The following is a 20,654-nucleotide window of genomic DNA, read 5'->3' on the forward strand; positions in this document are numbered from 1 at the left end:
TTTTTTGTGTGTACATAAAGGATGTATACATTCAATATCTTTGTGAAGGAAGTAATGGATTGTAATTGTGGGGTGGGGGAGTGAAGCGGCAACCCTAATTGTTTGAGCAGATGCTATATTTTGACCACTGGCCACATACAAGGTCTGTAGAAAGGTGTTTTGTACCAGGCAAGCTTGAGACATGGAACGTTACTTCTCACTACTGAAGAATGTAGCATGTGTTAGGGGAAAATTGCCAACAAAAACATCTAAAGTCCATCTTTCTAAGTAGACGAATGGCACAATTCTACTTGCCTAAAAGTACACAATTGTCAGACAAAGGTTATTGCTGGTGGTATTTCAGAAAATGGTCCCAAGATAGTGGTTGGGTTGATTGATTTACTTACTGGCACAGCCATGTTTGCTGACACAGAAAGCATCAGAAAATGAATAAAAAACCTTGGACTCTTAACAGCAGGCACTAGACTATTTAGCCAGTCTACATAGGATTGAAGACAATGAAATAAGCCATCTGATCCAGCCAACCATCCTGTTGTTTTTTTTAGTTAAATAAGTGTCTGTGCCCTCACTGAACTGATCAGGGTGGGGGGAGTGGTGTGTGTGTGTGTGTGCGCACACGTGTGAGAGAAACCATACACAAGTAACCACATAAGCTTTACCTCAATTTTCTCTTTCCCCAATGTTCATAGACAAAATGAAATGAAACAATCTAGACTATAACCTTTTTTCCTAACCAAAGTTTATAATTCAATGGTGGTTTGTTGGTTTATTTAAAAACAAAAATCTAAATCTCTCTTCTAAGTCCATTTAGCAACTGTGTTTGCATCAGGACACAGAGAGCAAGAGCTGAATGGAACTAGAGCCTCACTTGGTCTCCTCTTCTAACCCCCATGACATCTCTTCAGGACAGAAATGAGGCACAGAAGGCCTTATATGAAGAGTCAGGGTGACTGTGGTAGAAGGTCTCTTGCTATGTATAAATCTACACAAAAGTGCTCTGGCTTGGTGATGAAAGGGGGCAAGTATGCCTTAATCTTGTGTTTTATTTTACCACTTAAATAGGTAACCTTTTTATAATAGGGGGCTCTTTTCCTGATTTCATATCTTTACCCTACTAAACTGTTCTGTTTCTGCTTATGAAACATTTGATAATTGTTTAGATCATTCTCAAAGCAGACGGCTGTTTTACAGAAAAGAGACAGCAGCTTACTGGAGTTGTAAGTCATTCAGAGCCACATACAAAAGTGCTAGTGTGCAATTTTTTTCAGTGGGATTTGATTCAAACTTAGGAATCTGCCTGTGGAGATTCATTGCAAGAGCAGGACCTAAATGAAGGCATGTCATGAAAAAGGAAGTCCATGCAGAATGGCCAGCGTGGTGAGCATGGGTACAAATCTGACCTGAAGAGCAAGTTGAATTTTTTGTTGTGACAGATGTTTTCATGTGGTTTTGCTTTAGTAAAGTAACAAGAAGCTGAAACCTAATTTTTGAAGTTCCCATTAACCCTGGTAGTGCAATTCTGAGGGGCCTACCTTGAGACGCAAGAGCCTGAATTTCGGAAGGGCCGAGCTCTGGCAGCTCTCGCTGACTGCTTGGAGCTGTAGATTGTAAACAGTTCTGCAAGTTAGTGCAGAAAGGCAGAAATAGGTCTTAAGTGGTACAGAGACCCCATGTAGCGCAGTTGCATCCGGGTGAATATTGCCTGTGACTTCTGGGGTGGAACAAGAGCTGCACATTAAAATGAGGTCTGTTGGAGGCAGGATATGTGAAATATCTTCACTGTGGCATGACCCTGGTGAGTGGAGTTGGCAAGTTTTCGATGTTAAAAGGCTTAGGTCACTGCCTTGGGCCGGTTACAACTAGTCTGTGTCGTCGTTCATCAGTTTTAAGGTTTCAGAAGGGAACAGAGCAGATTAGGAGAGGCTTTTAACACACAGGTCTTGTCTTTGTACAGCTTTTTGGTCCTTGTGACCAGTCTCCATAGCAGGAAAATATGCAGCTTTGTTTAAACCTGTTATGTGTGACTTCATTATAGTGTGTTAAAATGGTTCCTGCAGTACAGAGCAGAGTGAAATGTGCTGTAGTCAGATATCAAGTGGGTGCGGTGCCAGTTTGTTCATGCATATGGGAGCTGCTCCCCCAGCTGAACAGCAACTGGCAAGCTTCCTGCCTTGTCATGTGTGCTGGCGCATCCTCTGACTGCCCCATTAGCTGATTCATATGACCAAAATAATATGAAATGTTTGTTGTGGATTCTGCTGGTATGGCAATCTGATCATAGGCAAGAGAGAAATTGCCTTCTATATGCATCTGTCTGTTGGAAGACCAAGTCCATTTATGCTATATGTGAAAAAAATTTCACACAATGAGCTGAAAGGCCTGGAAACAGTATATCACAATACAGGCTGGGAAAACTAACAATTGTCCAAAGCTACTTCAAATAAGCTAATTAGACAACAGCATTTTTCTGCCAGCGCTTTAACAAGGTGATTCCACAAGATTTATTCTCTCCTAATCTAAAACAAATACTGGGGTTCCTGTTCTAGGAGAGTTACCTACCTAGTTTATTTAAATAAAACAGGGAAGCTATGCCACTGAACAACTGAATGTCTGTTTAGCAATCCTTGCTCATAATGCTTCCTTTTGTTCCTGAGAAGTGCATTGAATATATATACAGTGGATTCAGAGCAATCCACAGGGATAATTTGAAGATGGCTGGGGACAGGTGGAGGGATTTAAGATTTTGGGGCGTTATTGTCCCTTGGGAGTATGAATATGCATATTAGAAAACTGACATTTTCTATGGTGAAAGGTATCTTACATAAATTCCCCCTTCTGTGCCTCACCTGACTTAAACTGTTCATTACAAACATCACTTAAAACAGTTCTTTTTCTTTGGTCATCAAGTTTTTCCTGAACCAAATGTATTGGTAAATCATAAGTAGTTGCTGGATAAATTGGGAAAGGAGCTTTCAGCCTAATATTTATTTGCAAATTTTTGCTGCCACTGTTTGCTGTTCATGGTTGTCTAACTTGAATGGCATCCTTTCTATTCTCCACTCCAGTGACTGCAATTTTTTTAAAGAAAGGGAATAATTCATTTGTTGATGAGCGTAATCATTTACATTAAAATTCATGATGCTTCTGGGATGCATAAACATTTTCATGAGCACCAGTCTATTGTCTGATTGCAAGTAACTTGATTAGTCTTATGATATGTAATACACAACACAAAGATGGTGTGATTGTAATTTAGGGGGACATGCCTGCACTTGGTTTAATATAGGTAGTCCAGGTAGCAATAGCAGTATAGAGGTAGCAGTGCAGGTTTCAGCAAGTCTAACAAGCAGTGTACATGCTCTTTGTCCCCAAGGGCTTGTGCTACGGTACACCTATTGCTGCTGCAGTCCCACCTTTTTTTCCTCTGTAGAAATCCACCGTGAAAATGAAAACTAGCTTGCAAATAAAACAGCTAAATTCAGTGTGCTATTGTCCATCTCTTCCTCCTCCCATTTTTACCTCTTCCCTAATGCAATTGCATGCACATTCTTTCTTTTTACAATGACACTTCAAACAAAGGAGCCATGTTGCTGCAGTAGTAAGCTAATGTCAAGTTGTGCATCAAGGGTGAGATTCTCTCATCAAGTCTGGGGTGTACCCCAACACTATGCAGACTCACCCTGTTAATGGCTGCTGGTGCTAGAAAGGGATGCAAGAATCCTTTCAGCTTCAGAATTCCTGCCTTTATCGATGCAATCACTTCCCTTCTCTGTTTTGGTGTCTATATTTTCCCTTTGAGTCCCTTAATTTCTGTGGGGGTAAGAAGGCTATTATTTGCCACATTGCAGTAATCATTTTTAAGTCTCAGTGTATTTTTAACAAGCAGTTTAATCACTTACTTTTCCTGCCTTGTTTTCCCATAGTTCCAGTAACAGCCAAAATCTTTGTTGGTTTCTCAATGATACTCTCTGCTGATATTCAGAATTGTAGCTTTCTGGCCTTTCTTTTTTCCTTGCTTTTCTACTGGTCTGGCCTGTTCTCTTTCCTGTTGATTTATAACCTTGCATATGAGTACATTAGTGGAAAAAGCCTCGAAGGGACAGATTGTGTACGCACCAAACTACTATGTTCAGGAACAATGTACGTTTAGCAGCTAAAATTTCCATGTATGTACTGTGTTATAGCTTGGAGGAGCAAGCGGAGCATGCATTTAATTTAGTAAATGGTTTTTTCTAACCCATCACAACATTGCTTGTTTTCTCTGGAGAATATGCCCTCAAGGGCCTGTTGATTCAGCAAAAATAATGGTGGCCAACAGAGCTGATTAAATATTCCAAAAATAATCTGTCAAATAAATTATTCAGTGAATATTGCTATTAGTTAGTGCAACCAGCCAACAGGATGGGCAAATGTGTCATCTAGAAGCTTGCTAAAGACATTCCCACTTGTGTGTGGCATTGGTGCAGAGGGCTCAACTGAATACTATTCACAGGAGTTAGGTCTCCAAGGACATCTCCCACAAGCAGAGTGGATGGAAATGTATAATGGGAAGTGAGCTAGAGGGTCAGTCAGAGACCTTGTCTACACCAGAGGTGTCAGTCATCTGCCCCACAGGCTGGAATGGGATCTTGGGCTCTCCTTTTTTCTGCCCCTCTTCCCCCCAAGCCCCATGCTGGATCCAGCACTTGTGCAGCATGGGTCTTAGAGTGGCTGCCACATGGGACCTATTCCAGTTAGTCTGGGATACACATTGCCCACTGGCTAGTCTGGGATACACACTGCATGTGGCACCTGCCTTTGCTGTCTAGTACTGTGCTGCACACAGCCCCCATTCTGACCAGTGTGGGATGTGTGCCACACATGGTGCCTACCAAAGCACCAGGTGTAACACAGGTCCTGGACCAGCTGGAGGGGGCACTGCATGCAGTGTAGTCCCAGACGAGTTGGGGCATGCACCACATGTAGTGCAGATCCTGGACTGTCTGGAAAGGCTGCTGCAGGCAGCATGGTCCTGGACTGGTGGAGCAGGCACTGTGCCTGGCGCTGGTTTGGTATGCAGCACAGGTCATTTATGATACCCAGGGGTAGCCCTTGGGGCCAGATAAGGGGGCTCTGCAAGGCCAGAGCCATCCTGTGGGTGGAATCTTTGACATCCATGATCTGTGCTGTATAGTGCCTCTGCCATCACAGCTGTGCCAGCCAAGTCCCCTAGTGAAGATAAAGTGTATGCTGATAAAAGAGTTTTTCCATAGATATAGTTGTACAGTCTCCGCAGATGACACAAGCTATGCTGCCAAAAGCCCTCTTTATCACACCTGCATCTGCACCAAGGATTTACTGGCATAGCTACATCAGCCAGGTGGGGGGGTGCAGTGACAGCACAGGACTAAGGGCTAGGCCAGAGCTGTGACCAGTTCCCAGCACAACCCTGCCCATTGAACCAGCACCTGTCACAGGGGCTTACAGGGAGCAGATCGTGGCTTGGCCCTGGCCCCGCACTGTTACAGCCCCAAGATCCTGGTTCCAGCCACCTATCCCACACCCGGACACTGCTTCCTGCTGGCCTGTGACTCCATCCCATCCACATGGCCGCACGCCCTGCCCCCACACAGGTGCCATCCCCAGCAGTGGGTGCAGGGCAGACAGGCCAGGGTTCCTAGGCAGCTGGGCTGAGGTCAGGGCCAGTGGCTATAGCAGCTGGAAGGAGGCGCCACCACCACCAGAGCTGCTAGGAAGCAAGTCTGGCCCCAGTGTCCCCACAGCCCCATTGCACAGCTGCGGGGGGGAGGGGACCAGCCACATGCACCACAGCCTAGCCTGTCCTCCTTGTACCTGGGCCACAAAGGACCCAGGGACCTGCTGCAAGCTGGAGCAAATCCTTTGGCAGGCCACATCGGGCCCACATTTTGCCCACCCCTGCTCTAACTGATATCAAAAAGGAGGGAGCCCATAGAAATGTATAACTATGTTTCATAGATTCATAAATTGTCAGGGGCTGGAAGGGACCTTGCAGATGATCAGGCCCAGCTCTAGGCAGGAAGACAACTGGGGTTGGGTGACCCCAGCAAGGTGACTGTCCAGTCGTCTCTTGAAAACCTCCCAGGTAGGTGACTGTACCACCTCTGGAGGGAGTTTATGCCACAGTCTGGACACTGTGAAGGAGTTTTTCCTGGTATTAAGCCTGAAGTGGCCCTCCAGGAATTTGTATCCATTGGTCTTGGTCTTCCCCAGGGGTGCCCTAGTGAACAGTTGTTCACTGAGCTCCTGATACACTTCTCTGATATAGGGGTAAGCTGCTCTCAAGCCCTCTCTCAACCTTCTCTTCTTTAGGCTAAAGAGGCCCAGGTCCCTCAGCCTTTCCTCGTATGGCTTGCCTTGCCCTGATCATATGGGTGGCTCTTTTCTGGACCCTCAAGGTTTTCCCTGTCCTTATTGAAGTGCGGTGCCCAGAACTGGATGCAGTACTCCAACTGTGGTCTCTGAGTACAGTGAGAGTATCACTTCCTTAGTTTTACACAAGATGCATTGGTTGACACAAGCCAGTGTGTTATCGTCCCTGCTGACCACTGCCTCGCACTGACAGCTCATGTTCATGTGGTGGTCAGTCATTACCCGTAGGTCCCTAGGAGTTGTTGGCAGAAAGAAGAGATTCTTCTGCCATGGGGGAACTCTAAGCATACATGTACTCACAGCTCTGTGGGTAGAAACTGAGTGCTGTCCTGAGGACCGGTATAAAGCAGGCCGAATCCCTGACTGGGTATGCAGATATTCTTTGTACTGAACTTAAGCTAAGAGAGTCGAGGTTAATGATGTCCCCTACCTCTTATATTCTCACTATAAGATGTCCCTGCTTCCAGCCTGCAGTGTAAGTTTAAAATTTTACACCCAGGAGATACAGAATTCCATGCCATAGTAAGACAAACACATTCAAAATGTTACTGCCAGACTAGTCGGGCACCTCAACCCGAAAGAACCATGTCACCAGCTGATTCGGCAATGAAGCACCCTAGTGCCAGCCAGGCAAAGCTCTGTAGTCATAATTATATTAGCATTTGTTTTCATTTATCTGTTGTGTTAAGTGCTGACCAAATAAATGTAAAGCAGTCCTGAGTCAATGGTATCTGCAGGTTGGGGGGTGGCTTTCCCAGGTCATTGTTTGCCCCCTGAATGGAATGACCCAAGGGAAGTTTTTCAATAGTAGGTATGTTTTGCCGCCCTCTGGGTCCTTCCTATGTAGACCATCAGGACTCTGTGTTTTGCTAGTTTTAGTTAAGTTTTGTAACAGAACTCTTAGCTATAATCAAAGTATATTAAATTCTACAGATCCTGCATAAAATTCAGGGAAAGTCACTCATGTGATATGCTGTGGGCTCTCCATGGCAGTATGTGGCCTTTCACAGTGCCAGTCACAGATTATCTTGTTTAGTGCTTGTAGCTGTATATGGGATTTACCTTTACGCAGTAAGGTGGAGGTGTGGACATACACTCCCATTTCAAAGATTCCAAGAGCAGAATTACTGACCTCAAGGTTGGTTCTGTAGACTAGTCTCCAAAAAAGGCAGGATGTAAGCCCTAATAACTGCAAGTTCACACTCCTGTTCATGTCCATAACACCCAACGATCCTCAATAAAAATTCCTATGCTCATTTTCTAGGATAAACATGGCCCAAACCAGAAGTTCTGCTCACGTTCTGGTGTACGTATCCAGCTCTATACAGAGCCAGTTCACTGTGTTGCAGCATAGTGCAAGCTGTAGGACTTGAAGACCGCCAGTCCTCCATCAGCAATCCTACATTCCTTTGTTCCTGTGTCTTCTGGTGCTTCTTCAGACCTTTCCCTTCCTTTGCTGCTGCAAAGCTGGATGGCACTTCATACATCAAAGGAATTATAGCCCCTTGTTTTCCTCTTCCATACTGCTAGCTCAAAGCATGTGCTCCTGACATGCAGCTAACTAGTCAGAAGAGCCTAGTCTCATCCTGGTCAGTGTCTGGAAGAATATGGCACCACTGTGATTTCAACTGCATTATGAGGAACATCAACTGTTACAGTGCCATTTCAAAGCAGCTTGCTGAACTGGGCTTTTGCTGGACTAGACCGCAGTGTTGGGACTGTCAAGAATATGAAGCAGTGCTACCAAAAGATGGAGAGTGCAGATCAGAGGTCTTGGCATGCCCCAATTCAGTGCTTTTTGAGTTTGACAACCTGCTTGCCAGTGGTCCAAGTGCTGGATTTGACCTCTTATGAACCCATTCTCCTGAGGGACCTCTTCATATGAAGGAGGTAGACAAGGAGGTTCTCACAGCAGGATCCCACGATGTGACCTCAGTATGGGTGCCTCAGTCTGCAACCAACATACAGCAGCCTTCTCAGAAAGCTATCTCCTCCAATGTACTGAGAGAATTGTCTGAGATCTGTTTGGTGACAAATCCACTGAGAAATTGGAGTCTCAGCTCAGTAAGTACAACCAGCCATCTTTATTGTTTTGAGGGAGACTTTGCTATAAAGATACAGGGATTTCCTGGTAGGCAGTTCATAAGAGTGTATTCATACCATATCCCCAGTGCTTTTAGTAAGGATGTGCTAGAACATGCCCCACCCACCAGCTCTCACTCACATGTGCCAAACTCAGAAATGTGACAGTAAAATCATTCTAAGGGAGCCACCAAGCCTGCTTTCTGGCATGTCAGAGACAGATCTCAACAGTGGCCTTTGTGAGCACCGCCCCCCGTGAGCTTCACTAATGCATTTCTGGCTGCAGGTGAGCAGGGCATGCTTGAGGTCATCCCTTTCATGGAGCACCAGGGATGCAGCAGAGAAATCAAGTGAGTGTGAAGGTAGGGAAGATTTTGGCTTCCTTGGCATGCGTTTGCCGTCAGTTTAGGGCACAAACTACATAAAGTGTTTGCTCTACTGACACCCTCCTCCCATGCCATATGCTTGCCAAAACAGCAGATGTGTGTGTTTGTGTGAGTGAGAGAGAGAGATGGGGGAGGGAATAGGAAAAAAACTTGAGCCAAGTGCTAAGTGTCTCATTGTCAGGGATCCTGGTTTTGTCTGATAACCACCCCCCCCAATCCATAATTAAAACGAACCACCACTGTATATATAGGTATCAATTGAACACAATGTTTTATTGATATATTTACAATTTTAAAGCAGTTTGGAATCCTATCAGTGCCTCAATCACTATAATAAAATAAACTCTAAATACCTATAAATTTTGGTATTTGATCCTGGGATTTTTATCATGGAAAATCAAAGCTCCCCCTGCTGCCACCCGTGGGAGGCGGTGGCTGCTGTGGCCTGAGCAGGGAATGAAGCACAGAACACAATTTCCCTTCCCCTGTGGGTGGCACAACTGTAGTGAAGCCCATCGGGAGGTTGGGGAAGAGGGGCTGCCCACTGCAGGCTCAGGCGGGGAGAAGGGGTCTGGCACTTGTGGGGAGAAGGGAAGTACATGCCTCCTATATCTGTGCATGGGGCAGGTGCAGGCTGCCTGCTGTGGGCTCAGGCTACTTGCCCTGCTGCCCTTCCCCCTGGGCCTGCTCAGACCAGCAGATGGGACCTGGCACAGCAGAGCCATGGAGGAAAGCTCCTTGCCACTGCTGGGAGTCCCATGATGTCCTGGTAAGGTGTCTCCTGTCCAGCTGGCAGCAGCAAGGGGCACTACCCTGCACCACCACCCCTGCTGTTGCAGCAAGGGGCACTACCCTGCACCACCACCCCTGCTGTTGCTGGGCAATAAGGGGGTGCCATGCCATGGCAGCATGGGGCTCCCAGCAACAGTTAGGAGCTTCCCTGCCCAGCCCTGCTCTGCCCTGCTGCACTGGGTCCTGCACGCTGGGCTGCAGCGGCACCAGGGGAGGGCAGCAGGGTGGGGAGCCTGAGCCTGCAGCAGGCAGCCCACCCCCACCCTGCGCACAAAACTGGGGGCATATGCCCCCCAAAAGCCCCCTTCCCCCAGATGAGCCACCTGCAGGCCCGTCCCACTTCCCGCTGGGGCCCTGCAGCCGCTTATTCCAGCTCTGGGCCCCAAGCCCCATTCACTGCCTGGCTGGGCAGCAACCCCAGCCCTAGCTCCAACCCCAGCCCCAGCCCTGCCCAGCCTCCCTATGGGGGCCTCAGTCCCTCCTCACCAGCCAGACTTGCCTGCAAGAGCTGCTCTCCAGGCTCCCTGGTGGCCATGTGCCTATACATGTACATGGTGCCCCCTTCCTGACTGCCCTCCTCCCACTCCCCCCAGTCTCCTGCAGGCTCTGCCGGCCTGCAGAGAACTCTTTGCAAAAGTGCAAAATCTGCATGTTTCTCCATTAAAATGAAAAATCCATGTTTTTCTCCTGTAAAAAGGGAAATCCACATTTCTCTTCTGTGGGAAATGAAAAATTCAGCTCCTTGCTCATAGTGTAGCCTTAGCTGTATTCCCATTTCATGGTCACATGACCCTCAGGCGTCATTAGTAAGATTAAGTTTACAGGTTTTCTCTGTATTGCAATCTGCATAAATGCTGCCTGAGGATTATAGTCTAAAGAGAAGTTTCACAAGAGGGAAGCTGTTGGTTAGCCAGTGCATTATATGACGCCATTTAGTGAAAAATATTAGGCAATATTAAAGTCATCTGAAGCCTGTGCCGTCCTTGCAAGGATGTTTCTCTGGAAGCTGTTCCCTGGGCTTGGGGGCAGTATTCTTTGGCAAAGGTTCCAGGTTCTGCAGAGATAAATCACAGAAGGTGCCACGGGCAAAGCCCTTGCTGTTCAACTCTTCTTCCTCCTCCTCCCCCATGGCAGTTCTACGGTGCTGGGAGCGGTCGGAGGGACACACCAATTGTTCAAACATCTGTGACTTCAGCAGCTTTATTACTCTTTCTGATAGTTTTCAACTCCTGAAAAGTGCCACTTAACAATGTCATATAGTAAAAATTGATTCAGACTTTTTTGGGCCACTTCATAAATTGGCAAGACACTTCCATTTGCTTATGTCAGTGGTGCAAATTGTTGTGCACTGGAAATGGCTAAATATTTTTTAAGTACAAAAAAATTAGGAAAATAGAATTCACCATGATGTATCTGAGGCTGTCATGTCAACTGCCACCTGAGCCTTTGATTTTCAAAAGATAAAAGCTGCAAATTGTGGCTTTATAATGAAGAGGATATGTGAGGGAAACCCATTTTTTACTGGCCTGGGTACTAGTTCCAGGTACAGGCATAAGTGCATGTGTACTTCAGTGTACAGTTTTCTCTGAAGCAGATGCACAATATTCCAGCCCTGCCCCTTCAGCCTCTTCAGTGCCCTACCATGATCAGGAGGTTGGACTAATGGCAGTTCTAGCAAGTCTTGGGGTCAAACTATCCCCTCTCACTCCATGTTTGTAGGGGAAAGGACCAAGGGGCACTGTAGGCAGCAGATAGCACTAGTACCAAAGCCATCTGCATTTGTTCATTTTACTTCAGCTGTTGTACTACTTTGCTCTTTGGCTTTGGTATTTTATGTTTGAAAGTGAAACACATGGTTTTCTGTTGGAGCTCTGGCTGCACTCTTAAGGTTTTCCTTATAAGTTTTGTGTTTTTACCCACTTACTGCTCTCTACCTAACTGTAAAGAAATGGGAAGCCACAGCAATGCCAAAGTTTCACTGAAGGATGGGGTGAAAGGGGAACATAAGAAATCTACTGAAATGGCACTTGATGATCCCAGAAGAGAAGGCAATACTACATTTCACTTGATGCTTAGTTCTGCAGAAAAAAATCAACCCTCATCTATCATGGACCATAATATTCACCAGAGACAAAACCCCCTGTTCTGTTTAGGAGCCCTTTCACCACTGAAGTTTAAGCACAGCAGGAAAATCTGAGACTTGTAACAAATAGGTACAGTGTGTTCCAAGATATCTTGCAATCTGCAAAACAGCACGTGCATTAGCAGGTGATTAAAATTGCCACGTGTAACATGAAAGTAAATGCATATGGCATTGCTAATTTCCCTTGGCTCCCTTGAGCCTGGGCCTGTTCTGCTTACTGGGAGGTGCTGCCTGGTCATGTGCATCAGTTAAGGAGTCTGGCAGTGTGTGGGTTGTACTCCATGCAAAACACTTGCCATTCTCACTTGCAGACCTTGGGCAGGTCACAGCAGTCTTCAATCAGATGCATAGCACGTGTAAGCACCAGCATCTTGCTTTCCCCATGTGGTATTCACTAGCATCCTGCACCTACTAGGAGTTTAATTGAATCCTCTGTGCAGTCTTATACCTCTGTGTATGGTTTCATAAGCGTTGGCAAGGGGAGAGGTAGGATGATGCCAGTACCCCTTTAATAGTCATATCCTTGTGAGAGAATAAAGTTTTAGGTTGTCCAAGCATATAAATGCCTCATCTCAGAACCCTGGCTACACGCACCTTCCCAGAACTCCTCACACCAGAGTTCATGAAGTCCCCACAATGATGCCTCTGTGGCCCCTCAAGCCCAGAAGAACTAGTCTGCAAATCTACATGATCCCACCATGCAGAGCTAATTTTTCTGCTCCACAAACAGAGCAATCTCAGCAGGCATCATGCCAAGCAAAACTGGCCAGTATCCTTCTTCCATTCCCTCTGCATCCAGCGCCCTTGCATGCCTCTGCAAATACCCGAAGTCCTTCTAGCACCCCGTGCATGACTGCTCCACATCACAGAGTTTGGGGCACCTCTGAACATGCAGAACACCCAGTAGCATTCTAGGCCAGTAAAACCAGATGTAATGGCAGGTTAAAACGACTTCTGCTCTTGGGACCTTCTAGGAAAGACTAGTTGCTAGAATGCTCTGTCCTAGATGGCCCTAGGGAATTGGGATGTGCCCCTACAGATCTTATTGCTGCACATAACTTCCATAACTTTCCAAGATAGGGCACTGGTGCCCTAAGTACAGACATTCAAAAAGCCTGAGCCAGAATTGATTCAATCTTTGCAGGTTAGTCTCACCTGGATAGACTGAACCAATTTGCAAATGAATAGACACTTTTGATTTTGGAATGCAGCCGCATGCCTGCAGTGGCCTCGGCTAGAAGCCGGGAGGCACTAAAGCGAGCCCTGCCTTCCCTTCTGCATCAGCTGCAGGGCTGGAGGGAAGCTGACCAGAGGGAGGCAGGGGATGGCCAGCCCCCCCCAGCAGGCTGCTAAGTATGATTGTCCACTGTGGCCTGCAGGGACCCCAGCTGGAGTATACCTGCAAGAGGAGGGGGGAAGCAGCCCCCCACCAGGTTTGTCTTGGGGGAGGGTGTGACCAGCACCCCAGGAGAAGGGGGAGCAGAGAAGGTGATCAAATTCCCCTGTCTCCCCTCTGTCCTATCAGTATGGAGACCTCAGCAGGGGTCTGCCCAGTTTTCCATCCTGCTGGCCATGGCCCTGCCATCCGTGAACCTTGCCTGGGGCTGGGGCTGGGGGGCTGAACCAAGCCATCCTGCAGGTGTTGCTGAGGGAGGGCGCAGAGGGGCCAGCCCAGGCTGGGCCACAGGGCCAAGGCCCTTCCCAGTTGGCTGCATCTCAGGCTGGGTCCATGGGAGCTGTGAGCCTAGATTGCTCCTGGCTCCCCATGCCCGGGCTGGGCCCGGCTTTTGTGAAGCTGCAGCCAGCTGGGAGAAGCCCTGCCCCCACAGCCCAGCCCAGCCCAAGCCAGCCCCTCCATGCCCAGCCTCAGCAGCGCCTGCAGCCTCTGTAGAGACAGGCAAATAGTGAAGCCAACCCAGGCCAAGCTGTGAGGGCAGGGCCCTTCCCAGCCAGCTGCAGCTCCACAACAGCCCATCCCAGTGCATGCACATGGCAGCTGGCCAGGCAGCAGTGTGGAGGTGATGCCACTGCAGCTGGGGGGCATGCTTTGGCAGCCACACTGGACAAGTTAATTGTGCTTGTGGCTGCCTGAGCCAACTTGGAGGTGCTGGCAGGCACAAAGCCCAGCAGCTACCTGATGCGGGGGCTTGTGTGCCTGCTGCCGCACCCCCTGTCCATCAACATGGGGGCAGGGCCCTTCTCAGCCAGCTGCAGCTGCAGGACAACACAGCCCAGCCTGGATGCAGGGAGGCGGGAGCAATCCAGGCGCGCAGCTCCTGCGACCCCAGCCCAAGCCACAGCCGGTTGGGAAGGGCCCTGCCCCACAGCCCAGCCCGAGCTGGCCCCTCCATTTCTGCCCTCAGCAGGGCCCAGCTCGATCCCCCAGCCCCAACCTCAGCTGCAGGCGAGGCAGGCAGATGGCAGGGCCATGTCTCCACCCCTGGTGCTGCAGTGGCGAGGGGGTGGGGGAGACCCTGACAGGAGCTGCTCCACCCTGGCCAGGCAAATCCTGGCTGCGGTCCACTGGTGTAGTAGGGAGGGAGGCCCCTTCCTACCGCTTCGCTTTAGGGGGCCATGCTGGGCCATCGTCTGGCTAGAGGGCGGAGGGGCGGGACCAGCCTTGCTCTCGGGAATGGACCACACAGCCCAGCCCAGGGCTGCAAAGCATACTGGGGGACTCTGAATTAACTTAAACCAGGAAGAGGTCTGGGACAGAAGTTCCATAAACTGGTTTAACCCAAATCAGTGAAGTCTGATACTTATGTTCAACCCAGGTTTATCGTAAACCAGTTTTGGCCATTTTGAAACTGGTTCATTTGCATGGAACTTATATTCTGTTACAGGTTTAAATCAGTTTCTGATCACTTAAACTGGTTTATGTGTAACTCCTGTCCCAAGTCCTCGAGGCTTGAGGACACTTTCTGCTGCTTCTCTAGCAACTGAATATTTTATTCTACAATGAAGCAAAAGTGACCCAGCTATATCTGTGCAAGAAATGTTTCTGCCTCTAAGGAGCAGAAGTATTAGAAATAAAGCTGTGCACACCACTGCCCTGGCAAAGCATTTGGATTCCATGAAAATAGGATGAAACCTGCTGCCTGTCATCCTGATCTTTAAACAGTGTTGGCAGCATCCACCAAAGACTGTCAGTTGACTTTCATTCTGAGAAATGCAGAGTGGTATTAGGATGCCATACCAAATAGATTAGTCACAGGTAACCTGATCCAGCAATAGTAATGGGGAACTGACTTGAAAACGAGAAGGTCACAAAGAACTACTTCTCTGGTTTTCTAATGTGTCCCTTGAAGACTCAGCTAGGGCTAACATTAAATCCACTTAGGTAAATAGTAATAGTTGACTATGGGATTATAATCCTTGATGGGTCTGTTGTTCTACCCATGCTCTGAAATGTTTTTCCTTTACAGCAGGGGAAATAAATACTAGCACTATAAATAAAGTGGTGTCAGGCCATCATAACTTTGCAGGTGTTTATGAAACTTCTCTGATGAGTAAAGTTGCATCAGTGAAAAGCTAACAGAAACAAAAAAAACTAGTAGAAGGCAATCCTTATGGAAATGATACCTCAATTGTACAGTGGCAATCTGGTTTAAATCAGTATAATTCATTTTAGTAACTTGTGCAGCCTTTTCAAAAGCTATTTTTGTAGTCATGCCAGGGCTTTCTTCACACATATCTAGGCCAACTTACCAGTATTTCCTTTTCCTCAACATGAAAAACAAAGTAGCTACAAGCCTTGAGGATGCAAAACTAATAATTGTAAGTGTGTGTGTTTGCAGCAACATCCTGAACTATTTGGGCTCCAGAGTCTTCATTTGTGTCAAGCCCTTCTGGACTGGAGGGGAATGCAGCTTTCTGTAGAAAATACATTTGTGATGTGGTTTAATTTTGCTGTTTTCTTTCATGAAAAGGTCCTCACCTGGCATATGATTCCTCTGTAACAGGCTACAGCAGTTCTGAAAACAAAATGCTGTCCATGTGTAGTGTTCACAGGGACTAAGAAATGCAATGTCTAGAAAGTAGAGGTGCACCGATATATCAGTCACATATCGGATTGGCATTGATAAAAAGAAAATTAATATTATTGGAAATTGGGTTTTTTTGGCCAGTGTAGCTGATAATGTCACCAATAAATGCTGTGTGCATGTGTGCAGTGGTATTATGCAAGCAGCCAGGAATCCAGCCTGGCAGTCTGGAGAGTGGCATCCTGCTGGTAAGTCTGTCAGGGGAAAGGAGCGGTGGGGTGGGAAGGGGCTTGGCAGGGGGGAGATCAAAGCCTCCATGGTGAGGGAGGGAGTGGGGTTGAGGCAGAGGCAGGTACTGCCTAGCCAGGGTGGTAAATGTGTCCCCAGGGCCAGGAGCAGGATGGAGCTGTGGGTGGCTCATTCTGGGGGCGCAAGGAGGTGTCTCCCAGATGCTGAACACATCCCCAGGGGAGGCATGTATGTGCCCTGCAGATTTGTGCATGGGGCAAAGGCAGGCTGTCCACTGAAGGCTCGGGGCCAGGGACTGCACCAGCCTCTTCCCAGCAGAGGGGCTGGGCCTGGGCTGTGCTGAGGGTGGGGGTGGGGTGGGGGCGAGCAGGGCAGGTGGCAGTGGGGCTGGGAGAGTGGCTACAGGATAGCTATCAAAAATGTTGGGATGGACGATAGCCCACATAGCAGCAGGGAGCCACTGCCCTCCCCATCCCTCTGTGCTCCCCTGGACGAGCCACCCATGGCTCCATCCTGACTCTGGAGGCCCATTCACAACCCTGCTGGGCAGCACCTACCCCTGCCCCAACCCCTGCCCCACTCCCTCCTTCACTGTGCAGGCCTCAATCTGCCCCACCCTGCGTTGCCCCTTCCTTCCCCCTGCCTCTTCCCCCCGCCCCCAGACTTACTGGCTAGATGCTACTCTCCAAGCTGCAGGGCTGCTTCCCTGTAAATCGGCTATCAGATCGGTATTGGCTGATATGGCTGGTTAATCAGCCATCAGTATTAGCCGAGATAATCTCTATCAGTGTGCCCCTATGAGAAAGTAGAAGCATCACAGTTTCATGGCTATATTTGCCCCACCTCTTATTAGAAAAGCATCAGGGATGAACTGCCAACCCCAAGGCACAAAGTTTAGTTTGTCCTGCAGTATTCCTTTTCAATAACTCATTTCAGTGTTAACAGGAGTAGCAGAAGTTGCCTGTGAATTGGCATGATCAGCCCCTTCAGCATGCTGGGAAATGAGGCTGGACCAGTATGGACTGAGGACTATGGAAGGAGAGAGCAGCAGTGCAGAGTTTGTGCCACTTGTGCCATTACCAGGTGCTGCAGATATCTCCTGGCCTGCACACAACAGTGGCATTCCCCAGACAGAGCAGTAAGCAGGGAACTCTGCAAGTTACAACTTGTTATATTTTTCCCTGGAGGGATTTTATCACAAAGGAACCCAGCATTCATGCAGATGGAAATAATTCATACAATGTGATCTAAGGTAGCTGACAGAAGATTTTATACCTCTCAGCCTAGTGTAAACTTAACATAACTCTTCTTATGTCAGGGGCATAACACAGATCCCAGATCGGAGCGAGTGCTGGATCAAGCCATCCCTCCCTTCTGCCCTCTGTACAGTTTCCCTGTGCTGCTTCAGCTGGGAATCATTCTGCTGGTTCATGTTTCAGTGTACAGCTAACCTCCAGGTTGGAAAGCCCAGGGAACATTCCAGCACCACAGGCTGCGTAATACCCAACTGCTTCAGATGTTCTTTGGACCGTTCTGCTCAATGATGTAACAGAAATGCCGCTGTGTAAAAATAACATGAAATAAAAGCCACGTTACTCCAGGTTAACACCATGGCCCTCTTCCAGGTAAATGTTCCCAATTCCACTGGGAGTGGTGTCTGAGTGTGGCCTTTTATGTGAACTCTGAGCATTATCTTTGATCTGCAAACAGTGACCTCTGTAGCAAGAGAGACTGCCCTTCAGTATTAGAACTGAAAGGGCAGCTGTGATAGAGCTGATGTTCTGTTATGAAAGAAACATAATTACAGTTGCAGAAAGCTCCCAGTAATTAAGGTGTTAATTGCAGCAATAATGGGCAGGGTACTGCACATGTACCTGATTTAAGGTGCCATAAAATGTGAAAAGAGGCATAAAAATATTCCACATATAATGTAGAACATTATTATGGTTGGTTTGTATGGCACCTTAAATTTAACATGTAACTGGGGCAACAGTCAGCTGATTGTTGGTCCCAGGGTCCAGACTGCACTGGGGTCTGTAACAGCCCTGGGACCAACAATCAGTTGATTACTGATCTGGGATCCAGGTCGAGGGGGCAGAATGAAAGGTGTAAACCCCACTAGCTCTAGCTGGGCTACAGGGTTCAGGGTTTAAAGTTCTCGCAAGGAGAAGTTGTTCAGCTCCCCCTGCCAGGAGTCTCTGATCCCCTGGGCCTGGCAACCTGGCCAGAGCTGCCAGGCATGGGGTTTTGACATTGTTGGCCCTGAACAGCCCTCAACTCAAGACTTGGGACTGTATGGCTGTGGTTGACAATCAGTTGATAGCTGCCAGCTGATTGTCAGCCCCAGATTACATCCGGCAGTTCAAGTCTTGTGGCATGGCAGGAGTCGCAATTGTTAGGATCAGAGGTAAGATCCCATTATCCCATTATGTGAACGTGTGCCAGGGATCTTAGTTATGTGACTGGGGTATGATATTCTGCTTGCTGTAACCAAAGGTTCTTCTTTTCTCATGTTCTTAGGTTGCTCCTGCTTATGTCCGTTATCTAAAAGTGGTCAGTTTCAGGTGTTTTTCTTTCTCCCTGAGATCCTGAATTAATTTTTGTTGTTAAAAATAAATCCATCTCTCATCATTTGATGGCTAACACATGAAGACTGAAACACCATTATACAAGGTAGCTAAGCTGGAGGCTTTGGTAAGTGCAGCCTGCATATTATTGCGTTAATTATAGCACAGGACAGGAATTTTCAATTCCTCAGATCAGTCAGGAAAGAGTATTTTTTGGAAAGTTTAGTTACATCTTCAGGGGCTTTCTTTCTACCTACCCCAGCTGTGCTAGCTTTTCTCATGGTTGATTCTCAGCTTCTATTTTCCCTTTAGGTGTTAGTCCTAAGCAAGTTCTCTTCATTTCCACTTTCTGTGCAGACAGTTCTCAGATCTACCTCACCACACTGGAGTTCCCCATTTCTGCACAGCAAAAGTCCCCTAACTGCTTCTTATGAATACCAGTTTGTCCCACCACAAGGGGAACAGCCACATCTCAGTAGAGTGCTGGTGCTGTAGATGATGACAGGAAAGATTTCATAGATTTCATAGACATTTGAGCTGGAAGGGACCTCGGAGGATCCCAGCAAGATAAACATCCAAATGTGTTTTGAAGGCGTCCAAAGTGGGTGCCATAAAATGGGAACTTCCTTCGGCGGCAGTCTGTTCCAAACCTTGGGGGTTCAGACAGTGAAGAAGTTCTTTCTTATGTCCAGCCTGAATCGGTCACAGTGGAGTTTGTGACTGTTTGATCTTGTCATCCCTTGGGGGGCTCTGGTGAACAATCGTTCCTCCAGATCCTGATGAGCACCCCTGATATACTTATAGGTGGCCACCAGATCACCCCTGAGCCTGCGCTTTTCCAGGCTGAAGAGTCCCATGGCTCCCAGCCTCTCATCATAAGGTCTGTTTTCCTGACCTCCGATCATGCGCATGGCTCTCCTCTGCACCCTCTCAAGCTTCTCCACATCCTTTTGGAATTGTAGAGCCCAAAACTGGACACAGTACTCCAGCTGTGGCCTCACCAAGGCCAAGTACAATGAGAGATTGACATCCCGGAATCTGCTTGAGAAGCATCTATGGATGCAAGCCAGTGTTTTGCTGTCTTTACTAGCCGCAGCATCAGACTGAAGGCTCATGTTCATCTTGTGGTCAACCATGACTCCCAAGTCCCTTTCATCTGTAGTGCTAACCAGCGTAGCACTACCGAGCCTATAAACATGCTGCAGGTTTTTCCTCCCAAGGTGGAGAACCTTGCCTTTTTTGGTGTTGAACACCATCAGGTTCTCGTCCGCCCATTTCATGAGTCTGTCCAGATCCACCTGGATCACCCTCCTGTCCTCAGGTGTGGATGCTTTACCCCAGAGTTTGGTGTCGCCGCCGGAAGGGACCCCAGAGGATCATCGAGTCCAGCCCCCCGCCCCAGGGGCAGGGAGTCAGCAGGGATCATAGGATCCCAGCAAGATAAGCATCCAAATGTGTTTTGAAAGACTAGCACAGGAAACACTATACATGCTCCAATCCCACCTTCATCTAGTTGTGTAGACTTATCCTACAGGGCTTGATAGATTAATGGCAGTATCTGGAATTGTACCTGGAAGAGTCCAGTCTTTGAAAACTGGACTAATGTAGCTGCTAGACTGGGGTGGGCAATTATTTTGGGCAGAGGGCCACTTACTGAGTTTTGGCAAGCCATCAAGGGCCACATGACAGGCAGCCCCAGGGCAGATTAATATTAATTTTCTAAATTTTTTAGGGGCCCCATGGGCCGGATAGAATGGCCTGGCAGGCCACATGTGGACCCCGGGCCACATTTTGCCCACCCCTGTGCTAGACCCACCACACTCAGCAGGTACAGTCTCTGCCAAAGGCAAAAATGTTAACTGTACTCTTGGTAATGCCTCTGAGAGACCTATTCATGAAAGTGCCTAGTAGCTATGTCAGGCCTTAGAGAGACCTATATAGTTTGGCCCAGTTTAAACCTAAATATTTCCCTGGCAAAGTGAACCTGATGCTGAAATAGTTATCTAGCAGTTTGCTGATTACTGTTTTACTCTGTGCAGATTGTAAAGGGGATATATTTAGG

The sequence above is a fragment of the Crocodylus siamensis genome, chromosome 15, assembly GCF_052110815.1.
Source record: "Crocodylus siamensis isolate JL-2025a chromosome 15, ASM5211081v1, whole genome shotgun sequence".
NCBI lineage: Eukaryota > Metazoa > Chordata > Crocodylia > Crocodylidae > Crocodylus > Crocodylus siamensis.